At 39.2% G+C, this 24,512-nt stretch overlaps 1 protein-coding gene across 2 annotated transcripts in view; it reads right to left on the bottom strand.

The window, feature by feature from the left end:
• The window catches only part of LOC143028344 (uncharacterized), a 47,870-nt gene extending 26,858 nt beyond the window's left edge, over positions 1-21,012 (bottom strand). The window contains exon 1 of one of the 2 annotated variants that reach the window (XM_076190284.1): positions 20,293-21,012. The gene's annotated coding sequence lies outside the window, so the exon portion shown is untranslated. Of the gene's footprint in view, positions 1-6,079; positions 6,143-20,292 lie in introns of those variants that run through there. The other variant, XM_076190285.1, reaches the window with a different exon arrangement.
• Positions 21,013-24,512: the final 3,500 nt, after the last annotated feature.

The raw sequence follows: 24,512 nt of genomic DNA, 5'->3' as shown, positions 1-24,512 counted from the left end.
GGCTATCACATCGGGTTTTACACGGGCTTCGCCAGCGCCGACCGTTGAGAGTTCGTTTGAGTACAAACGACTTCGGTTACAATATTTTACTTTTCAAATATCAAATTATCGTCCCTTTATATATAGCAAGGCTGTATGATGAACTAAGAGAATGTTAGCCTATATGAATGTTAGACACACTGTTGAAATGTTCTTAAAGAAGTCTAGATTTCTATATGCGAAGTCATATTCTATACACTAATTATTCAAATGGAGGTTGGATGTAGGATGTGGGAGGAAAAATAACCCAGAACGATAACCTCTTGAGACGACTACTACGCGCATGAGCGTCGTTGTGCGTCCGTCTTGACTAATTAGAGCCTCAGGCGAAGCGACCCCACCCACCCCACCCCACCCCTCCCCTACAGACATACCTGTGCCTCTGCAGAAGCCCGCCTCCGCCACCTGTGGTAACACCTGATGGAGTAACTCTCCTCCCTTCCCCCCCCACCAACCCTCCCAGTAGATGAACAAGAGAGTTCTTCCTAATTTCACACAACGCTTCTGTTCACTTGCCATGTTGACAATTATCACAGTGAGCGAATGTGGCCTTGCCTATACTCCCCTATAAGTAGACTCCTTATCAAGTATTCAAACAAGCGTGCGTACACGCACGCACACTAGTCATGCAGCCCAACATCCGCTCCTCTCCGGGTGTGGTTACGAATCTACACACACTATAGAAAAAACTACATTAATCTTTCTGGAGACGATGCAAAAATAAGAAAAAAAAATACTGTTACAAAAAAGGTCTAAACAGATTACGACCCAAGCGTGGGAATAAACCAAACGTGATAGAAAAATGCAAAATATTAGAAATGGGAAAAAGCCCTGAGGACAGAAGAACATATCTACAAGTTCCTCCAGCAGAAAAAAGAATGTGGGGTGACTTGATTACTGTGTTCAGATAAATCAAATAAATGAACAAAACCAACATACAATTTCTCCTAGGTTGGGATGAGAGACCACAATCAGTCTTAGGATTACAACTTGCCAAAGTTGGCGTAAAATATGTTACCAAAACACACACATTACATAGCGAACACGCACATTGAGCTCGCCGACCGAATTAACTCGAAAGTTTACACGGTATGCGACTTTTAAGGTTAGTGACTTCAAAATATTATATCACTTAAGTTTAAGAAAGCTTCCTATACAGATGTGTCAATTTGTGGAATTTCCAAATATCATGTAGGAACCAGTCAAAAAAACATAAAAGAATTTAAGGCTACGCTCGATCGATGGAGACAAAAAGACGGGATCACACAAGTCCAGTTATTTTTCTTACAACCAAATACCCCGTTCACACATCACCGTTACCGTTAACCGTGTAAACCCCCTCTAAGACATTGAAGACAATGTTTCTTGGTGTCCCCTTTCAACAGGGCGATACAACTACTGTATACTACACTATCTCTCGGCAGCTGATCATCGATGACTCCGCCCTAACAGGGACTTGATGATCTACCGATACCCCCTTGGAGGTGTGTGTGTGTAGGGGGGGGGGGGTCCTCCAGCCACCTTATTGGCTCTGCCTCCATCCATCCCTGCCCCGCACCCCTACCACCCACACCTGAATACCCTACCCTCCACCTTCCACTACCCCATCTTCCTCGGCTGCTAAGTCGTTCTTCTACTGAAACACCACCTGCCCGAACGTCACTGCTCTGATGGAGGAGCAACCGTTCTAGATATCCCTCCGGAAGAAGGGCTTCTCCCAGAACAAATTGATTAGGTCTTGTTCACCCCAACGGTTGAACAGCGCGGAAACCGAGGCGGTACCACATAGTCAAGGAAGAATTGCGCGGTTGTTTGTAATCGAATCGCCACGGTTGAAACCGCTAGTGTGAACAGGAGTTTCGGGGCATACATTCCGGGCTGGGGGCTGACCACAAATCCACCGGACGTCCGGGATCTAGATCCATAGCCCTCACAAGGGCACTGTACTTAATTAGACTTACTTTTCTATAACCAACACTTTTATCCTTGGGAACAATATCGCGTCGAAGAGGCGGAGGCACAGCGACCATGTAGAAATTCAATTGAAAAATGTATTGATAATTTACATCAAAAGGATGTAGGCAGTATACTGTTCTTCACCCTCTACCACAGTTATTTATGTTTTACACAGTATATTGTTGCTCAAAGAGCATTATAATCGTGGTACAATTTTAAGAATCTTCTTTACTACATTATTATTCAATATCCAACATACCTGTTCTTTAACGGAAGTTAGAGTTTTCTATAAGGTCGTATAAGTTCACATTCCAAAACAGTGTTCTAAGGTGAGCGCATTTCTCTCCTGACATAGCTGATAGCTCCCCATTCCTTCCAATTATCTGCCAGTAATATTTATACCCCAGTCTCATCATCATTGTGACCGTATCTACATATGATAAATTTTCCCATAGGTCATTTTACTATCTTATAATACATATAGGTAATGCTGCAAGCTTCCGCTATGTACAACAACCTCATTCAGTTTTTTGTATCCATTCCTTTCTCTTCTTTCTCATCTCACTCTTTATCATCTTCATGCTGGTAATACTTTCTATGTCTACATGTGGTTGTTTCGATGCATTTCTAGCCAATTCATCAGCCACTTCAATCAAGTGGTTTCCCACATGCGAGGGTATCCATATAAATCGTACAATTCCTTTCTTGTAATCCTATAACAACCTGTTTGCGTGCGTTTATTACGTGGCTATCATATTGTTTACTTCGAAGAGCTTCTAAAGAACTTCTACTATCCACAAGTACATATATGATCCAGGAGAGATTTATGGAGGGTACCAGAAGCTCGAACTTCTTTTTTTTTTTCTTTATGGAGACAAGTCTCAAATTATCAACGAACGCTGACTGTCCGTAAGGATATCATCCAAGTCCTTAAAATACTGACTGCACAAAACTTAGTTTTATCCACAAGCTAAGCTACGCACACACAACCCTAGAAGGCAGAAAGAAGTTATAAAGAAAATTAAAGAATGAGAGAAAGCTATTATGTATTCATATTAGTCCCCACAGCTCGTTCCGCCCGAGTAGGTGAGAGATTTGTCTTACTACACCGGTTGTCTGTTCTCACTGGAAGGCAAGAGAAGGTAAAGCAGTAGACCAATCTGTGTGGCCCAATTTGCGACTAGACTACAAAACAACAACACAAGGTGGCCTACGCCTGGAGATGCGTCGCTGCGGCCGAAACCAACACAATCGCCCAGTAGGGGCAGGTGACAGTCACTACTGGGAATCGGCGAGGGTAGAACTTGAACCCACAATTGGGCGAATGCCAAGATCACAATGCATTACAAGCAACTACGTCAATGTCGATAAAAACAGTCGATAAAAATATTTCACCACACCATTTGACCCGATTAAAAGAATTAAAAAACGTATTATTATTCTTGTTATAGAGGAGTCATTCTGTTTCCACTTGTTTACAAACGTAAATCTAAGTATTAATACCTGTGTGGGCACTCCTTCCAACAATGCGCACGCATCACGCATTTGACCAACAAGCTGACTGATATTCTGTCATGTTTAAAACTCGTATACAGTATCTATCGAAGACTAAAGGTTCTTTCCTTTCCCGGTGATTTCCTCTAGCTAAAGAAAACCTTAGTCATTCAACGGGTTTAAAATTACATCCATAACTCAAGTTAGTTCTATCACGGCTAGTCCCGGTAGTCAAGGGGTTAACGGAAACATGTCGGTTCCTTCTCCAGCCTAAATGTGCAGCGACGTGGAACTTCCTTTTCTCTTCCAGCCAAGATTTTTATATTGTTACGTCTTTACATTTAGCTTCCAGGAACATGTTACCAGACTTTCATACGATGGTCTTTCCATGTTAACCGTAGCCAGGAACTCGGCGGACAAAAAAAAAACATGTTCCTTCTTAGTCTCAAGTCGTCTGGCTTTATATTATGTCCTTGGGCACACTGACTCGACTCGACAACAAAATCAATGGACTCCATCCCTTTTCATTTCATACGCCTTCCAAATTTCAAGGATATTTTAACCCGTATGGTCGCACATCAACATGACTACGTAATCCCTTCGCCTGAAGTAGGGCAAATGACTAAATGGTATCATGTCCGAGGAAAATTGATGAACAAGAAAAAAATATAACGACAGCCTACCGTTTCCCGCCTAAACACGACGACGTGACGCCACCTTGTCGCCTCAGCGAAGGGAATGCAAGACTCTATTTCATCTTTTGTATATATTGATTTATTTATCTATTTCTATTATCTATTCAATTTACTCATTCATCTACCAGTTTTTATTTACCTAACCACATGTTTATGCTACCCAATGCACTGCATTGGGTGACGATATAAACTAAAAGAGAATAAAAGAGAATCTTCTTTGAGGATTGAAAATCTCGGCCAGTCTCAAGACTCCATGCAAGTCCCCTGGGTCTTGATGCAGCCTTGTCCAAACTGTGGCACGCGACCCTGAGGGGCAGACTTCATTCAAAGGGACAATGTTATAAACCAAAAACAAAGCAGTGTGACCGGTCTTCATGTTACCCCCCCCCCCTCCAGATGTTTAAATAAATATCAGCCGTGAGAATTTTCATCGGGTAATGTCAATTGGCCCTGTAACGTTTTGTAAAAAAAAAAAAAAAATCTAGTTTTCTATTGCTGTCGCAAATTTTTGTATTGTTTAAGGGCATTTAATTTTGTTTTCAAGCCTGTAATGGATTTTGTCAGTTCTGTGTATTTTGGTACCTGCTTCATTGTCTAGAATTAATAAAAAATAATAACAACAACAACAATAATAAATACATAATCAAATTGTGAGAGAGAAATTCTAATGCACTGTTCAAGTAATAAAAATAGACACCCACGGGTGCAAAAAGGCCTGTAAACGTGCGAAGTGTATCCTGAATCGACTGTTTTTGTTATCGTCGCCGATGACTATAACTTCTCTTGAGCCGACCATGCCGCCATGGATAGATTCGTTATGGATATTATACTGAGTACCTATAATTGGGAATACATGTTCAAAATAAATATTTGAGATGAATATATCTTAATTGGCGAGTAAACATTACTGTGGAGTGATACTTGATTTTTTCATTAACATTTCCTTTAGGACAGACTAAAAAACAACTATAAATCGTTCCTGTTTCAGAATATTCAAATCAGACGCAACAGACTGCTGTGTATAACACGATATAATTGCTAAGTTGCAATAGCATACCAAGTACAATGGAAAATTATATATATATATATATATATATATATATATATATATATATATATATATATATATATTTAATCACCACAGATGCATGACAATCTCAACAGAACATTACTGCAACATTACCGGTGGCCTCTTTTTATTACGAACACTAATTCTTTATTGAATACAATATATCGTTAAAAATAAAAATTATAATGTCACCCTGTTAAAACAGATTACTTATTTGACAAGGGAAACGTGCGAGGTTCATTCAGCTGAATAAAAACAAATATCCCTCGACAGAACCTGCTACCAAGAAGGGAGTTCCCGGACACACTGGATACTCGCCTTCAACGACTTCAACAAGTTAAATACGGTAACGCGCTCACTGGGTCCCATTCCTGCAATCGACAGTTGGGGTAGAAGCCGACATGAAGTAAGTTTTAATCAAGTGATCGTGGCCGTCCAGACTGAAGCCGTCCCCCCACCCTCTTACCTGGATAAAAATGTGCCCAAAGACAAAATTAAATTTATAAAGCACGTCACTGTGTTGAATAAATGGCGTGCCCCTACAGGGGTTCTTTCCATGAAACAGTTCACCCTTCCATCTAGTGCATCTAACACCTATTCAGCAGTAGGACTATAAGTAAATAAGTGAATAATATGAATAATATAAAAATTACATAATAAAAATAACAAACACATTAGATATCTAAATAAACCCCTTAATTTCATCCAACAGTTCACACATTACGTCTTCGTACAATATACCACCTAGCTCAGCACACATTCCACGGGTGAAAGAGGTTAATTGTTTGTTGGCCCCTACCGTTCATTTCGTAATTTGTCCACTTACATGCTCGTCGTCCAGGGTAGCCTACACCGTGGCGTGTACATAGTACACACTAGTGTTGCCTCGTGCTGCCTCCCTATCCTATAAAGGAATATGGAATGTGAAAGTGAGCCATACCCCGTTGCAGTCACGCGCACGCACGCACGCATGCATGCAGTAAATCGCGAGCTTGCCCCATTCCCCAACACTTGTCCTTTCATTCCGGCGTCCGCCAGGTCATTCCATCCAGATGCACGTGGCTACTTCAGTACAGAAAGGAGGGGCGGGGTAGACAATGTTTCTTGTGAGCAAAATATCGAAGGGGCTTTTCACAGAAACCTTTAAGTGCTGCGCATTGAAGATTCAAGGCATATCGCTCTCCTTCAGTCCGAAAATTATTTTTTTTAATAATTATTATATTTTCATATATGCGAGTCACTCTACAGCACACAAACACAATAACTCCTAGAGAGTAGAAGACAGAACTCAAGAAACGTTGTATAGTTCGGTACAATTAGATAAACACACACACGGGTAGTTATGAGGGAGACATGCTGGCTGTCAATATCTGCTATGTCACTATGGCAAACCTCTCTATCTCGTCTCCTCAACTGTCTAGCCACTCTCTTCCAGGTTTGATATTTACCGTTGTCACACTTGTTCAATCTGCCATCATCTATAACTATCTGTCCTACCCAATTACTTATGCTCCTTCATCGCCTCTACAAATATCTGGTGATTAAAGCTTTTCCTAATGATACAAACCTTTTCCTTCCCAAATAATCTCTGAAAATACTTTTGAGGCAAACTGTATATAACTAGGGTGAAATTCTATCACCTTGTTTTATCCCCTTCTTTATCTCTTTTCCTGTATATTTGTACAGTAAAAATAAATCAGTACCTTCCAAACAATCTACAAAGCTTCCGATGTATTCATTTGTACCCTGGTTGAAAAAATATAGAAATTAGTTTAGTATTCCCTTTGGTTCCATGCTGAAAGTCTTCTAATCCCCTACAAATGCTAAACAACAGCTAATTCTACTTTATGTTTTTCTTAGCAGTCATCTGTCTGCAGATGAACAGTGAAGTATCTGCTCCCAAAACCAGCCTGTTCTCTTAGTTGATTTTCATATATAAAAGTTTACCTACATTAGCCAAGAAAAGATGACGTGTGATAGTGTAATTGTTTTATTAACTTGGCAACACAAGATGAGAAGTGTGGAAGATTAGACAGAAGGTGAAGTGACAAGATTAAGAAATTTGCAGGAGTAACCTTACAAAGATTGGCAAAGTTGTGTGACTCTTGGAATAATTTGGGAAAGGTCTTTGTTTAACAATGGACTAAAAGTGGTTGACTGATTGGCTGATTACCTTTCCAATGCACGATTCACCTGTCCAGTTCTTCCCTATTTTGACACTAGTTGATGATTACCATGTATTTTTCTTTTCTCCATCCACTATCTGATTTGTGGATCACAGAACTAAAATTCATTATTTCAACTGTTTTTTTGCGTAATTTTTCAAAATCTATTCACAATTCAAGCTACCCTATCTAATACAATGAATTTCATCATATTATCTGCTATCTCTAAATCAATTAATAATCCTTAGCTACTGAATTTTTCCTCCAAACAAGTAGCAATCATTTTACAGCTGCAAACATTTCCTCCTTCCATTCAACTTCACAATCCAAACCACCAGATGACCTAACAATAATAGCTCAGCAGTGCACCAAAAATACTCAAATTTATATTCACACTTTCCAAATAAAAACACAAAATCTCTCTACTGGATGATTTATAGGATGAACCAGATACCATGGGTCTCTTGCACGAAACAATGGATTTGACTGACCACTTAACCACTTCAGTACGAGTCAAATTCTCATGCACAGCATCGGCTGCCATACGTACAATGCAACACACTAGTCGCATTATAAAATACAAAGTCACTGCTATAGTACTCATACTCTTTTACTGAGTAACAATACATACATACATATACCAAGGCTTTTTCCCCCTTACAAGGGAGGTAGCCAAAAAGGACAAGGCATAAAATCATTCCCACCCACTCCATCCCCGAAAACACTCCACACCCCTCCACCCTCCCTCCCATCTTAGCACCTCCTAGATGACGGGTCATCCCTGCACCCTGCCCACCGCCCTGGGTCAGAAGCAGTGTCGCAGGACACAGCACATCCACACCAAGGCCGCTTCATTAAATCGGCGACCCCCCCTCTCCGTCCCCCCATATAAAGGAGAGGACAGGGAGAAATCCCTTCAGGCTGCGTCACAACATTTTCCATATACAACCATTCTCCATTCACCCGTCTTCTGTCCTCTCCCGTCCTTCCTCAACAGACATTCCCCTCTTCCCCAGAGCCCCCTTCACCCCATCCATCCATCTCATCCTAGGACGTCCCCTCATGTTCACTCCCTCCACATCTGCCTTCCATACCTCCTTTACTAGTCTTTCTTCACTCATTCTTTCCATGTGTCCAAACCATCCTAATACTCTTTCATCAACCCTATCTCCCAGCTCCCTTTCCACCCCTGTTCTCCTCCTCACCTCATTTCTCACTCTATCAAGCCTAGTAACCCCCATCATACTTCTCAGACACTTCATCTCAAACACATTCAAGTTCCTTCTCTCTTCCTCTCTTATGTTCCATGTTTCTGCTCCATACAGTGCTGTTGGCACAATCACTCCTTCATACAGTCTCCTCTTAGCATCCATTAACAAATTTCTATTCCTCATTACACTTTTTAAACCACCAAGGCATTTACTCGCTTCTCTCAATCTACATTCTACCTCCACCTTCACTCCACCTTTTCCTGCCACATTTGCACCCAAATATCTAAAACTATCCACTTCCTCCAGTTGCTCTCCCTTAATGCTCACTTCCAGATTACTGCCACTTTCATCCCTTGTACATCACATCACCTTACTTTTACCCACATTTATCTTCAGCTTTCTTCTATCACACACTCTCCCAAACTCTGTCACCAGCTTCCTCAATCCCTCCTCCGATCCTGCCACAAGCACAGTGTCGTCCGCAAACAACAGCTGGCTCACCTCCCACTTTTCTCCATTTTCCTTTACCATCTCCAATCCCTGACCCACTACCCTTGCATTCACCTCTCGCACCACCCCATCCATGTATAAGTTGAACAGCCAGGGTGACATAACGCATCCTTGACGAAGTCCCACCTTTACCTCAAACCACTCACTCTCTCCATTTCTAATCCTGACACAAGCTCTACTACTCTCATAAAAACTCTTGACAGCTCCGAGAAGCTTTCCTCCTATCCCGTATATCCGCATAACCTCCCACAGTGCCTTTCTGTCTACCCTGTCGTAAGCCTTTTCCAGATCCATTAAGGCCCAGAAAACATCCTTTCCCTTTCCTATAGCTTTCTCACATATGTCTTACCACAAAAATCTGATCTACACAACCTCTACCTGTCCTAAATCCACACTGTTCCTCACCAATTACTCCCTCTGTTCCTCTCCTAATCCTCTCAATCAAGATCCTCCCATAAGCCTTCCCAACTACACTTAACAAGCTAATCCCTCTGAAACTACTACATTCACACTTGTCCCCCTTTCCCTTGTAAAGTGGAACTATACAAGCACTCCTCCAGTCCTCTGGTACTCTACTTTCTCTCCAGCAAACATTAAATAACCTCACCAGCCAGTCCACCATCACTATACCTCCTTTTTTAAGACATTCTGCATGGCATCCATCCATACCAGGTGCCTTACCTGCTTTCAATAAACAATAAACACAGAAAATGTGATCAAACCAATTCACAGAATCCAGGGGTAACTCCTATACAAATACAAAAATATATATATATAATCAAGACACCAATGCTGGCATCCTCATGTACCCACTCGTGCCTCATGACACCTAAGTATGCATCATCGTACCAAAATGGTTAAATACAGCCCTCAAGAACTTCATTCCCACCGTCTTCACATGACTTTTCCCTATTGCATTTATCATCTAGGGCTCATTTCCAAACACAACAGTCAAGATAACCAATGCTACATCTAATTCCTTTCACTACTTCCACTGACACCTTTTTATTTCTCTAAACTGTTTTCTAGGCACCTCCTACCTCCTCTACTGTCAATCTTTTACTCTAGTCTTTCAATTACACATACAGTATATCAATTTGCCCAATATATATCTATAAATTCATACATACAAAATTTTCCCCCTGCATATCAGGTTCATATCCTTTACTTCTGGGTAGTAGTATCATCTTACTCTTTGATGCATTAACTTTCACTTTTCTCCTTCACCAAACCTCTATCACATTCACTCACCAACCTCTTTAAGCCATTTTGTCTCTGCTGGAAAAAGTGTCCTCCACATATTTAAGACTCTATATCATTTATTGTTACTTTGGGCATCGCTGAATAGAAACCCACAGCCACCACAGTGACTGACTAATGGTCCCTAGGCCCTCCCATCGAAACGCTGAATTAATGTAGGGCTATTTCTGTGTCACTAACATATAGAAGCAGGAGGAGAGAAGTCATCAATTGAGGGACTACAACTCTAAATAGGGGTAAAGATGTTGGCAGATTTTGAAGACCAGCAGCAAGATGATAATTCATTATATGTTTTGCAGAATCACCATTTCGAGGTACCTATCACTGGTCTTTCCTTGACTTTTATTTGCCATACTTGCCCTTTTTCCTCAACTTCACCTCTCATTTCTCTTATCACTCCATCCATAAATATGTTAAAACACCCATGGTGACAATACACATCCTTGCACTAAACCAAGTTCCACATAAAACCTATCACTCATACAAGCTTCCCATTCATCACAAAAGATATTCACTGCTTCAAAATTCCTTCCTCCTACTCCATACAGTCTTAAAGCTTCCCATATTTTCTTCTAATCTAAGATATACAAATACAACTGCTCCCCCCTTTTCCAGACATTTTCTCACCATTCTCTCTTCATGTGAAAATCTGATCTACAATCCTTCCATAAAAAAAAGTGATTGTTACCTCCCAAAGTAGTCCAAGTACATAGGGCAAGGGTAATGGTTTTGGTCATAGCTATGTGCCTTCAGTGGGTCTCCAACAAAAGAGAACAGAGGCAATGGACTAATTTATTACACCAAAGAATCTTCTCAAGTTCATGTTAGACACCTAGAATTTATCAGCAATACAAATAGACCCAGATCACATGCAAATATGAATAAATTCCATGAGGAACCATTTAATGTACAACAGTCCATTAATATCTACACTGCTTCTGACCAAGGGCAGTGGACAGGCTGCAGGGATGACCCGTCATCCAGGAGGTGCCAAGATAAGAGGGAGGGAGGAGGGTGGAGGGGAGTGGAATATATAGGAAATGGAATGGGTGGGAGTGGTTTCTATGCTTTTTTCTTTTTGGGTACCCCCCCATGTAGGGGGAAAAAGCCTTTAGTATATGTATTTATAATAATAATTGTTGCCTCAAGTTTCATTACTTGGAAACCCACAGCTTCACAAAGGCTAACAATAGTACTTGGGCCTTCACTTGGATATTTTTAGGATGAAATACTGAACTGCTGTCTGTGTTGTATTGGAAAAATATACATTTGACAACTTTCACAAGAAAAATTTTCCGCTAAGATGTAAAATTGATCAATATTAAGGCCCTTTCAGACACATGTTAAGTACATAACCTATTACATCCCTCTCCCAGGTACCATAAGTGACAATTCCTGTTGAAGGTCTTCAACACCCTCATCACTATCTGTAAGTGCACCCAAGTCTCCTGACTAAGCACAAGAATTCTATTAACTTCAATTGTATGTTCTCCACCTTCTTGCATAAAAGATGACAACTGGTAACTGCTCCCCTTCCCCTACTACTACAAAACAAAAACAGAGCAATGGTCCCACACTAATACAACAGAGCAGAGACAATTGTCCTTTTTTTCCAAAAAGATTAATGGCAAGCCCCAAGGACTGTTGCCAACCATTGTAGGGCTGTGGGTTTCCAGTAAGTGAAACTCAAAGCAACAATTATTGTCATCAACTCCCTTCTACTTGACCTAAGTCTCTCTCACACACCATTTGCCTTTTGCAGTCTCCTCCAACTCACTTGTATGACTACTTAACTAAATAAAATTTACAGTACAAAGCCCAACATACCATCTTTTTTCCTTAGGTCAAACCCAAACGCCTATTTGGAATTTTCAATGCTCTGGGTGGGACCTGGAAGACAGACATCAGAAAGAATTATCTCAATGTCCCCCATCTCAAAATCTGCCATCTTCTTACCTCCTTCTGGAGGTCCAGTCCTGAGGTGCTGACACTCCATATGCAGACTGGGCCCAAAATCACTCCCTATCAACTATATGTTGTCCACATTTACATATAAGGAGAGCTGACAACCAGTGCCTGCTTCCTTCCTACTCCTCCTCCTATTATCATAACCCAGTGATACAAAGTCTCGATTAATACAACAATGACAACTACAGGAGAGTTGACAACCAATGAGTGCTTCCTTCCTAATCCTCCTATTAATGCCATTGACACAAAGTCTCAACAAAGAAACCACTGACAACTTCATCTCTTCCCAGATATCTATAAAAGAACCTGAGGACCACTGCTAGTTACTATGGACTGTGGATTTCAAGTTAGTGAAACTATAAGCAACAATTATTACTATCAATACACTGGGTGAAATCACTCTTTAATACTCACTACCAAAACCACATGAATGTTAGCTAACGCATTTCTCTCATATGATCAAATTTCCAACCACTTTGACAAAAAACACTTAATTCTGTTCTGATTTCCAGGCTTTTTTTTTTTTATAAAGAGCATCAATTCCTGAACTGAACCTCTAAATAACACTTCCCCCCAAATATATATATATATATATATAATTTAATAATAACATAAAGAGGAGTTTTGCAGATCAATCACAAGAATGAAATAGTTATACTAAGTAATTTCAGTTACCAGCATACATATTATTACAAGAGGACATGAAAAGAAAAGAAAAAAACATAGCCACAGAAGAGATCTGAAGAAAAACAGTTTTCCACATCGAGTGGTGGACACTTGGAACAAACTGGACAATGAAATAGTGTGCGCAAAAACCATTCATGAGTTTAAGAGCAAACTAGACACTGCAAGACACAAAGGCAGGACACCATGAGCATAGCTCCCCTTCCTGCAAAATACAACTAGGTAAATACAAAACCTGACAACTGTTACATTAACATATTAGAGGTACAACATTGACTGTAATCTATATATAAAGGGCATGTATGAAAAAAAAAAAATCATAACTTCCACCATCTCTTAACACAAAATACTGTACATTCCTTTTTTAGGACTGGAGGAAGTTTAGGCTAATAATTGATTCTCAGAACAAAGGATGTTCCCAATGAGCTATCTGGCAACCCTCACATGCAGCTGCATAATTTCCTGGTAATCTTTAACCTAAGTCTAGATTTAATTTTGCTTTGACCCATGAAAATTCTACCTAGACAAGCAGCACTCATCAACACAATCAAAATAATAAAAGAACTATTAGGGAAAACAAATCCCAAGAACACATCTGCCAGCTACATTTGTTTAAGGCCTATGGCAGACAGACAGAGATAAAGATAGATAAATAGAAAGAAAGGATGAATCCAGAAAACATGAGTTATCTGTGACCTACATTTGTATGAGCCCTTGGGCAGATGGGGGGGGAGAGAAAGAGAGAGAGAGAGATAGAGAAAGAAAGAAAGAAAGAAAGAAAGAAAGAAAGAAAGAGAGAGAGAGAGAGAGAGAGAGAGAGAGAGAGAGAGAGAGAGAGAGAGGGCAGACAGAGAGAGAGAGAGAGGACAGACAGAGAGAGAGAGAGAGGGCAGACAGCGCGAGAGAGAGAGAGGGCAGACAGAGGGAGAGAGAGAGAGGGCAGACAAAGGGAGAGAGAGAGAGGGCAGACAAAGGGAGAGAGAGAGAGGGCAGACAGAGGGAGAGAGAGAGATGGGAGACAGAGGGAGAGAGAGAGATGGGAGACAGAGGGAGAGAGAGAGATGGGAGACAGAGGGAGAGAGAGAGATGGGAGACAGAGGGAGAGAGAGAGATGGGAGACAGAGGGAGAGAGAGAGGAGAGAGGGAGAGAGAGAGGAGAGAGGGGAGACAGAGGAGAGACAGAGGGAGAGACAGAGGGAGAGAGAGAGGGGGGAGACAGAGGGAGGGAGAGAGAGGAGACAGAGAGAGAGATAGAGAGGACAGACAGACACAGGGAGGGAGGGAGGGAGGGAGAGAGAGAGAGAGAAAGAGAGAGAGAGAGAGAGAGAGAGAGAGAGAGAGAGAGAGAGAGAGAGAGAGAGAGAGAGAGGGGAGAGAGAGGGGGGGAGAGAGGGAGGGAGGGAGAGAGAGAGAGAGAGAGAGAGAGAGAGAGAGAGAGAGAGAGAGAGAGAGAGAGAGAGAGAGAGAGAGAGAGAGAGAGAGAGAGAGAGAGAGAGAGAGAGAGAGAGAGAGAGAGAGAGAGAGAGAGAGAGAGAGAGAGAGAGAGAGAGAGAGAGAGAGAGAGAGAGAGAGAGAGAGAGAGAGAGAGAGAGAGAGAGAGAGAGAGAGAGAGAGAGAGAGAGAGAGAGAGAGAGAGAGAGAGAGAAAGAGAGGGAGAGGGCAGTGAGGGAGAGAGAGCAGTGAGGGAGAGAGAGCAGAGAGGGGAAAGAGGAGAGAAGAGAGAAGAAAGAGAGAGTAGTATGAATCCCAAGAACATATCTGCCAGCTACATTTGTATGAAGCCTAGGACAGACAGAGAGGTAAAGATAGGTGTGTTATGCTTGGTGGGGTTGCTCAAAGGTGGGAGTGGGTCATGTTGAGGTGGGGAATCACATACCCTCTGCATGTGGTGCATGAATATATCATCATAGATTTGACTTGGGTTTGGGCCTCTTGAAAAGTGAAATGCTACAAGCCTCAGAGGCAGAGAACTCCATATTAAGAGCAGAAAGCAGTATACTGTGTAGAATATAGAGGACACTGCATGGTTGTCTACAATTTCCGCATTTGGCTAGAGTTGGGAATAGGAAAACTTGGGAGGTATATAACTTTTGAGAGTGTATATGCAGACACATCAAGTGAATTGGGGTGTTCTTATTTACAAGAAAAATTCTTGTTTCTACTTCATACCAAGGGGAGAAATCTTTATGCTATTCTCAGATCATCACAAAAAAGGTGACCTGATCATGAATAGCTTTTGAGAGTCTTTGTAGCAGTTCTTTATTATCTCTGTTTGGATACAATGATCAGCACACCTGAAATAAGTGACAAATAACAAACATGGAGTTACATGTTATATAGATTCCACTAGGAGGGCATGCAGTAAACACATCTGTCTAATGGCAACATCACTATTCAATATGTCCAAAGCATTGGCAATTTAAAACAGCAATGTGGAGATGGGTAGTACTTTCTTGTTTGGTATTTCATATATCCCGCATATTCTTACATTTATAGTATGTGTAAAATATAACTGTAAAATAAAGAAAATATAACTGTAAAATAAAGAGAGATAGCTGGAAAAATGGTAGTGTCAGTCAGGTGAGATTTCAACTATATATGGAAACCTTTAATACACACAAAGTACATGGTTGACCTGTGCTACTGGCAGACTATCTCAAGAATTATATTCCTGAACATTAAATAGCTGTTAATGTATCAATTCACAAAGATAAATACAAGAAAAAGGCTGTAAACTATTATTTATTATCTCTGACAACACACATATGCAAACTTTCTGAAAGTTGTGAAATATTAGTTAAAAGACTGGAACATAGGAACCTGTAATTGAAATGCAGCATGGTTTCTGAGAAAGTACATTATATCTGCCTACCCTTCCTAACATCAATCTAGTAAAAAAAAAAAAATAAGAGAACCTGTCCAGAAACTGGAATTCATGCTGTGTGCCTTCTTTCTAATAAAGTGATTGATGGTGGACCATGATCCTCATATATTAAAAGTTGGCTCTCATACCACTATAATCTTAATGAATAGGATCTGTGTAAGAAGTGTACTTAGTTCTGTTCCACAAAATAATGCTGAGACCTGTGCATTTCCTTACTATTCATGCTTAGCATAGCTACAGATAGATCAGGCAACATATTCAGTTTTATTAATGACACAACTCCTAGACCCTCTTATGCCTTTACTTTTTTTAGGAATGTCTCCTGTGGGGCTACAGGTAGAAGGATTCCTAGTCCTATTCCCTGTCCTGTTTTTTGTCGCCTCTTACAACTCAAGTGGGAATACTTGGTGGCAACATTCTTTTCCCCACCACAGAGTAGGCAAACAAAGGAAATGAATATTCTGAGAAATGGTACAGGACAGTAAGAAGGGGTGGGGGGACAGTATAACAGAGAGACAGTCACAATATAATTAAAGTGTCATCATTTCTATATGAACAGAGACTTCCTCAATCACTGACAAAATGATGTGTGGCTCTAGTCCAAAGGGGCACCCCATATAGACCCTAAAGTATCAACTGCATGTTACTTTGCCACAATAACTGTAGCCAATACCCCAGACAGGATGGGAGTGAAGTATGTAGGGGATGGAATGGGTGGGAGTGGTTTCTATACCTTTTTCTTTTGGCTACCTCCCGTGTAAAGGGGAAAAAAGACTTTGGTTTATGTATGTATTAATGACACAAGGATAGAGCAATACATTTTCATCCAGATGAATGTCTTTTACAAAAGGGCTTGGAAAAATTATAAATAGGCTGAAATCTAATGGAAACAAGTTTTGGTTCATCAGATGCAGTCTTATCTGGATCCAGCACAAAATGTTGTAAATCAAGCTGAACAAGTTCAGGATCTTGCAATTATACTATCAGCATGTTGTTATTTCATGTGGCACGCAACAAATATAGTAATAATTTTGTTTTCAATTATCAGGGTGGATTATGAAAATTTTTAAGCAACAGGATCAAACTATGGACAGATAATTGTTTACACAGATCAAACTATGGACAGAAAATTGTTTACACAGATCAAACCATGGACAGATAATTGTTTCCATGAAGCTCAACTAAGGCCTGCAAAACAGATGCAGTAGAAAAAATACAAAGGCAGTTTCCACAATTTTTTTTTTATAATTTTAAGAACTACTAACTCCAAAATATTAAAGCTGTTGAAACTTTATTCTTCAGAAAGAGAGACAGATAACCAATGGTAATGTATTATGCCCTCACAGAAAATCTGCTTTCTGCCAGGCAAATTGTATCTGCCTTCATTCCTACCTCACATCCAAATAGCATTGCTCTAAACTACTTGGCCATTGAGCATTCATCCACTGTCCACTTTTACTAAATTATTCATGACAGCGGAAAGGTCTAATTCTGCTAAATTATTTCTCTATATGCCAAATTATTTTAGAGTATAATTTCTTTCAATTTTTTAAATAATTAACCATGTATTGTTGTTTCTATGACTTTTGACAGGTATAACATGTTTTGACAATGCATTATGAAATTTTGCCATTGAGTACACCTTCTATATATGTACTCATTAGTGCTGTTTTTGACACTGGTCAAAACCATGTCACTAAAAACCCCATATTCATATACTTCCATATAACAAGTCATTTTGATCATATGTTGTTTTTCTAATATTGGGAGTGAACTTCATAATGCAACACTTCCTCATAATCTTTATCCTCAATAGTTTTCACAAGTTTATATTCATTGATTTCCTTAATCAAGTTCCCCAATAATTTGTTCTTCATTTAGATATCCTTATCAATATTGTTATCATCCCTGTTGGCATTACATAATTTCATCTTAAGCCTAAATCTCTGTTTTTCTTGGACCAATACATCTCCACCTTACAGTTTCCAATGACTTTTTTTTTTTTACCAATTTTTTCCTTTCCATCAAAGTTCGTAAGTGACTTTGTAAAGTGTGTTTTACATTATGCACTCAAGTTTCCACTTTCCTCATTATAACTTCTCATTACTTGTGACTTCTGCATCTTTACAGGCCATTTTCAATACCAACATGTTCTTACCTTTTCCTTCCAGTCTGCTTATATATACCCAGTATGTTAATTGTCTTGGTTTCCATTTTTCTATGTACTTTTTTCTTATTTAGTTGATCATGTATTACCTGTTCTTGAGTTATTAACCTAAGTCTTATAATTTTGACACAGATGTATGTGTAGAGTGAATTTTCAGGAAGGGGCTTCGAACACATGTCTCCAGATCTTGCAGCCATCTATCATATTAAGTTAATGAAAAGTAAGTTCAACTATTCTTGTAATCTCTCTAATGTCAGTTTAAATTAACTGACAGTCATACTACCTTTCATGCTGGCATATTCCATTGGACTTACAATTTTATCATTCTCTAGCATGTTATTAAGGTTATTTGGTGCACCTGTACATTACTCCTAACTATGGTATCATTCATTATAAACATCATAGCATACCATATCTTACTGAGCTGACTCATCTCAAAACCCAAGTTTCACTAAATCCAAGTGTTCTTTCATTTTGGCTGTCATTTCAATTTTCTGATCTTTCTTCTTGTGTGGATCATCTCCACTATCTACTTTGCTAAAGATTTCTCAAAATGTAATTTCAGGTTTTGATTTCTTTCTAAGTGTAAGTGTAATATTTACATTTCTGGATAAACTTTTTGAAGTGCACATTTACGCAATATAGTAATTGAAAATTAAATATTAATTTTCAATTATAATACATTAATATACTATACATTATTCTTTGTGGAAATCAATTATAGAAACAGCTGCTAAAAGCTATTAACAAACAAATGTAGCTGCTTTGAATACTTGCGACACCATGTTTGTTTTGGTAGAGGAGGTTGAAGAAATTAAAATATGCTAAATGTGTATATTCTAACACAATCTAACCTACTTTACCTTACCTAACCTACCTACCTACTTAACCTGCCTACCTAACCTACCCTGCATTTAGTAATGCGATACCTGTTATTCTAGAAGTCATCAGGCTGTCATCATCATTTCTGACATCCAAATTTATCAAAAAGATGGTGTCTAAAGGAGTCTATGCAACTTTATTTGTTTATAGCTTTTAGCAACTGTTTCTATTATTGATTTCCACCAAGATTTACATTTATTATGTTGATGTATTATAATTTACAAAGTTATTATTTCTCTATTACTATCTCATGTAAGTGTGCACTTCTAAAAAATATACCCATTTCTCAATGCACTCCTTTCCTTCTTTCATAAATTTTTTTCTTAACATTTATCATCCAGAATTGTCTGGCAACATCTGCACATTCATTATAATATTTCATGCATTTTGAAGGCACTAACCACCATAACACGTATTCATACATGGAACATTCCAGACACATCTACCTTTTCTTGTTCTTATGACATATATTTCATGTTGAAAAAATGTATTTTAGTAAAAAATATTATGCCAATATCAAACTAATGGCTGTGTTACAAATGCACAAGTGAAATGTAGTGATATGTACATTACCTCTCATTTTAATAGTATATCATGCATCATTATTTAGTATTAAACCATAAATTAATAGATAACATTAATGTTATTTAAATAAATCAGGATTATCCCAGATATCTACCACACCATACTGATCAGTTTTCTACTTTTGTTTACAACTGAATGTTTACTACTGCACCCCTCACATGAGGACAGTGTTTACAAACTGTCCCCATGTAAACAAAACACTTTCACTGAGGCAAGATCACACTGTAGCCAATGCCTAAATTTACCTTAAAACAGTAAACATATTGACTAACCCTCTACCAAGGCAGCAATTATTCAAATTTACTTCAGTTCTATTTTACCTCACCAGAGCTATGTCTGATAAATATTTTAAGGTCCTCCTGGAACTAGTGAGTTCAATTTGTAGCCACACCATAAATTTTCCAACATGTAATGGCCCACTAGAGGAACACTCTTACTATGGAGACAGTTTCAAGGTGAACTTTGTAAAAAATAATTCAAGCAGCTGCCAAACTCAACCTCATATCTTAGTGTTATTATTTCCTATTATCACAAACAAACAAATTTAAGCTACAATCCTGTCTTGCTATATCTTGCATAATTAACAAACTAAAATATTAAACAAAAACGAAAAGTTTGAAAAATACATCCCTAGAGAACCATAACAAACTGTGCAAAACAAAACACTTCCTAAAACACGGAACGGCCAGAAATGTGCAAAATACAATAACTCAAATATCTTACCCGGTTTGTTGTGAACTATGTTTGTTTATTTGTAGCTGGAGACAAGGTAGGTGAGCCCCGTGGAGAGCTCCATTGGCCCTGATACTGCTTCCTCCAGCCTACGACATCGTTCCTCAAGGCTACCCTCACATCCACAACACGTCTTGCCTTTCATCTTTCATTTTCCACGTTCTCTATGGAACAGCATAGTCGCCAAGGCACTGTCATGCTACTTTATGTGGGCAACGGGTTGTGCTACTCTCTTCCTAGTAACGAACATGGCCTCACGAATATTGCACAGTTGCAAACATTACTCCTTCACTCCAGCCTCTGCTAAACATGTTTCGTTACTGACATTATTGTTTTAGCTCATTTACATTGCGGTCGAGATACACTATTACATTTAACATGTTCTGGTTATATTATAAGCGCACGTTAAATTAGGTGTCGGCCCACCCAAGTCGTGATATTGTCGTAAATGGATTCACTAGCAACCTCTAAGAGGGCCCATCGCCATGTTTGTGTCGCACTGGACTTGGGGTGTGTAGCTTTCCAATCTCACACGTGAAAACTTCCTCGATTGATTTCATCCGTAGGGTTTAAAATTAGAGCATATCGCGAAACATTTTACGGTTTTTATAATAATGACTATCCTTTAGTAATATTTACACACCACTCTCAATACACATTTTGCTTCGCAAAGATAATATTGTGCATAGAAAAGAAGAAATGTGGGAAGTCCTAGGATGCAAGTGCTTTAATGCAACTTACAATAATGTAGACAAAAACTGCGTATTTTCTTCTCGTTTCTTTGCTCACTCGTTTGCAAAATCGATGAATTGTGAGTTTATTCCTAGTATCAAATAAAATAATTATTAAATCTGTGCAAAAATAGAAATATACGAAATAGCAAAGGGTGTACAGTATGTTTAATTATTCATGCTAATTTTCCCTCGTCAAATAACGCACCCACAATCGAGACAGGCAATCGTGAGGTAACTAGTAAATTCACCTTTAGGTTTTCATTGCTAAAAAGAAAAAAAAATATCTCCCTCTTGTATTCACTTGTAAAATGGACCTCTTCATTTAGATTCAGAATACGGCCCTAGTCTATCTACCATGCCCAATTTATTAACCATTTACATCGTGGCTATTGATTACGAATTACCCGGATTTTTTTTTTTTTTTTAACGAAAAAATTTACATTGTGAATGATTCATGGCGAGGACAGTAAAATTGTAAATGTAGAAATATTTTTACTCTACAATTCTCTACCAAACGTCCATTTGTTAAGGTCGCATTTCAAGACCTGAAACAAAGACGTTAGTCAGGTGGACACTAACCTTGAAAATGTGTATATAGATACATATATACATGTACGCATATATAAATTCATGCATACATATATACATACACACAAACATACAGTGCACACATGCATACAAACGTGTATACATACGTACATACACACCTGTATGTATATATATATATATATATATATGTATATATATATTGTGTGTGTGTGTGTGTGTGTGTGTGTGATTCACCATTGTCTTGGATCACGTGTTGGACTCGTGATTAACAGCTATTACCCTCCCGGAAGAGAGCTCAGAGCTCGTATATGACCGATCTATGGGTACTGCTGTGACCTTACACGCATTCACACCCCCAACTCCCCGCCCACGAGAGTTCGAGTATCGACTAGAAGCGCAGCGATACTGAAATTATTTCAGCCATGGGCAGGATTTGAACCCAGACCGCACTAATGACAGTCAGGGACTCTACCAACCGCACCACCGAGTCATGGTGTGTGTGTGTGTGTGTGTGTGTGTGTGTGTGTGTGTGTGTGTGTGTGTGTGTGTGTGTGTGTGTGTGTGTGTGTGTGTGTGTGTGTGTGTGTGTGTGTGTGTGTGTGTGTGTGTGTGTGTGTGTGTGTGTGTGTGTGTGTGTGTGTGTGTGTGTAACTGAAGGCGGAGGAAGTATACGAGGAATAATGAAAGAATTGTGATCAAGACCTTAGGCGTCGAAACATTAAGGCAGTTAAACTCTTCCATTATTCCTCGTATACTTCCTTCGCCTTCAGTTACATCTGTATTAGTTTAAATCAACATACATACATACATATATATATATATATATATATATATTATATATATATATATATATATATATATATATATATATATATATATATATATATATATATATATATATATATATATATATATATACATAATGGCTCGGAAGCCCCTTGAACATGGAGACGGGGTGTCTATGTATAAAGTCAGACTACTACCCTTAAATAAGACAATACGACCTCTGAGCTCTCCTTCGGGAGGGTAATAATTGTCTATCACAATTCCAGCACGCGATCCAAGACCATGGTAAATCATATACATTTGCTAGTGTTTTTGAGTAGTATGGTATCTAAGATCTGTGAGGGAATAGTGAAAGACGGGCAATCTATTAAAGAGAAAGATCTTTGCCAATGTAGATTCAGAAGAGGCCGGTTATAGGTTTCAAACTTTATTCATTTATCTATTTATTTTTATTTAAAAAATACCGATGTGAGTGGGTGGGTGGGTGGACTGTGTATATCTGGATCTGAAAGAAAGTTTTTAATCAGGTTTCCCACAAAAAATAATAGGGGACTTACTATGGGAAGTTTGAGGGAATCTATTTGAATGAATAAAGGGTTTCCTGATTAATAGATTCATGAGGACAGTGCTGCGGGATAGAATGTCAAAGTGGAGGATGACTAAAGTCCTCCATGGACTCTCGAACTGACGACGTGTGTGAGAATGCGACGTGAGAGACCTGTAGAACCCCAAGGTTATTTGATTCAATTTTTGCATCAACATTGACCTCAAAACTGGTCATGGAAGAAGAATAGATGGCCCATGGGTGTTCGGACTTAAAAATGCCTCAGATTGTCGATACTTTTATGTTTTAAGAAGAGAGAGCCACTTTGGAGCAAATTATTTTCAGAGAAGTTCAAGCAGGCTCTGTGATATACTCAGACGAATGGCCAGCATATTCGCATCTTAATCGTCAGGGTTACATACACCACACCGTAGATCATCAAGAAAATTATGTGAACCCACAAGATGGAACTAATACCCAATCTGTTGAAAGATCGTGGCTTGAAGCTAAAATTCGAATTCTAAAAAAAATTAAGAGGTGTACCTATTCATACTTTGCAATCGCATCTAGATTTTCTGTGTTGGGGAATAATGAGATCCAATAGTCAAAATTTATTTGTTGCATTTTTGCAAGATGTCCGAACTGTTTACAGACAGTGAAAATATAGATCACTCACTTCCCAGACAGTGAAAATAAATTAGAAAATGATTAATTCTTTTAATATTCCTTGGTATTTAAGCATAATGTTTTAATATAAGCTTATTCGGAAATGTAGATAATTCACTCAACTGATGTGCCATTTCGTAGATCATTTTCAAAATGTAGTCACATGCTTGTAGCACCTCAAAATTTTTACTGCTCAATAGAGAGTGTACTGAGGATCAAAACAAGAATGGACGGTATGTGTCAGACTGTGAAGTGAGAGACTTGTCTGTCCAGAACCTCAAGGTCTTCTATTTGAAGCCTCTATTGCTTCAATATTGACCCCAAATATTGAAGAAGGAGGAGGATTGTGTTCGTGGATCTCATTGGTAAAAACCACCAATCACGCCGGTAGGGGGTGACCTGGGATATACTTCGTGATAGCTTCGTCAGTACTGTTGTTCTGTCGATGTCTGTATCAGGCAGCTCTTCCGTTGATCGAAGTCTTGTGGCAACACGTGCGTGGTCTCGTTCAGGGCGGCTCGAAATTTGGACCCATCCGTCCGCTTGGCGTCCCATCGTGGCGTTTGACGTGGTGGAACGCTCATGTCCGAAACGGACCGAAACGGAGTACTAGAAATCTGAAACGGAGTAGTAGCAAAGTCCGAAATGGACCAAAATGGGCATAAAATCCATCTTAAACTACTGAAACGGAACTTCAGATATCTTCGACGGTATCTATAAATTTATGATAAAAGTTTTAGATATGTAATAATGCAGTGCTTCAAGGAAAATCAGAATTTTAAAAATATTAACACAAACATAAAATATATCGTATTATATGCAAATCAATATGTAAAGCAGTAGGGTGGTGTGGCATTTGGGGTTGTGTTTACCGTGTAGTGGTCACTGGTGAGGGTAGAATGGAGGTGCCACGTCCCTATTCCCTGAGGATA

The sequence above is a fragment of the Oratosquilla oratoria genome, chromosome 9 (assembly GCF_046742065.1).
Source record: "Oratosquilla oratoria isolate Oo_2021 chromosome 9, ASM4674206v1, whole genome shotgun sequence".
NCBI classification, from domain to species: Eukaryota; Metazoa; Arthropoda; class Malacostraca; order Stomatopoda; family Squillidae; genus Oratosquilla; species Oratosquilla oratoria.
The sequence above is the reverse complement of the archived record's forward strand: the minus strand, read 5'-3'. Positions and strand labels throughout refer to the sequence as shown.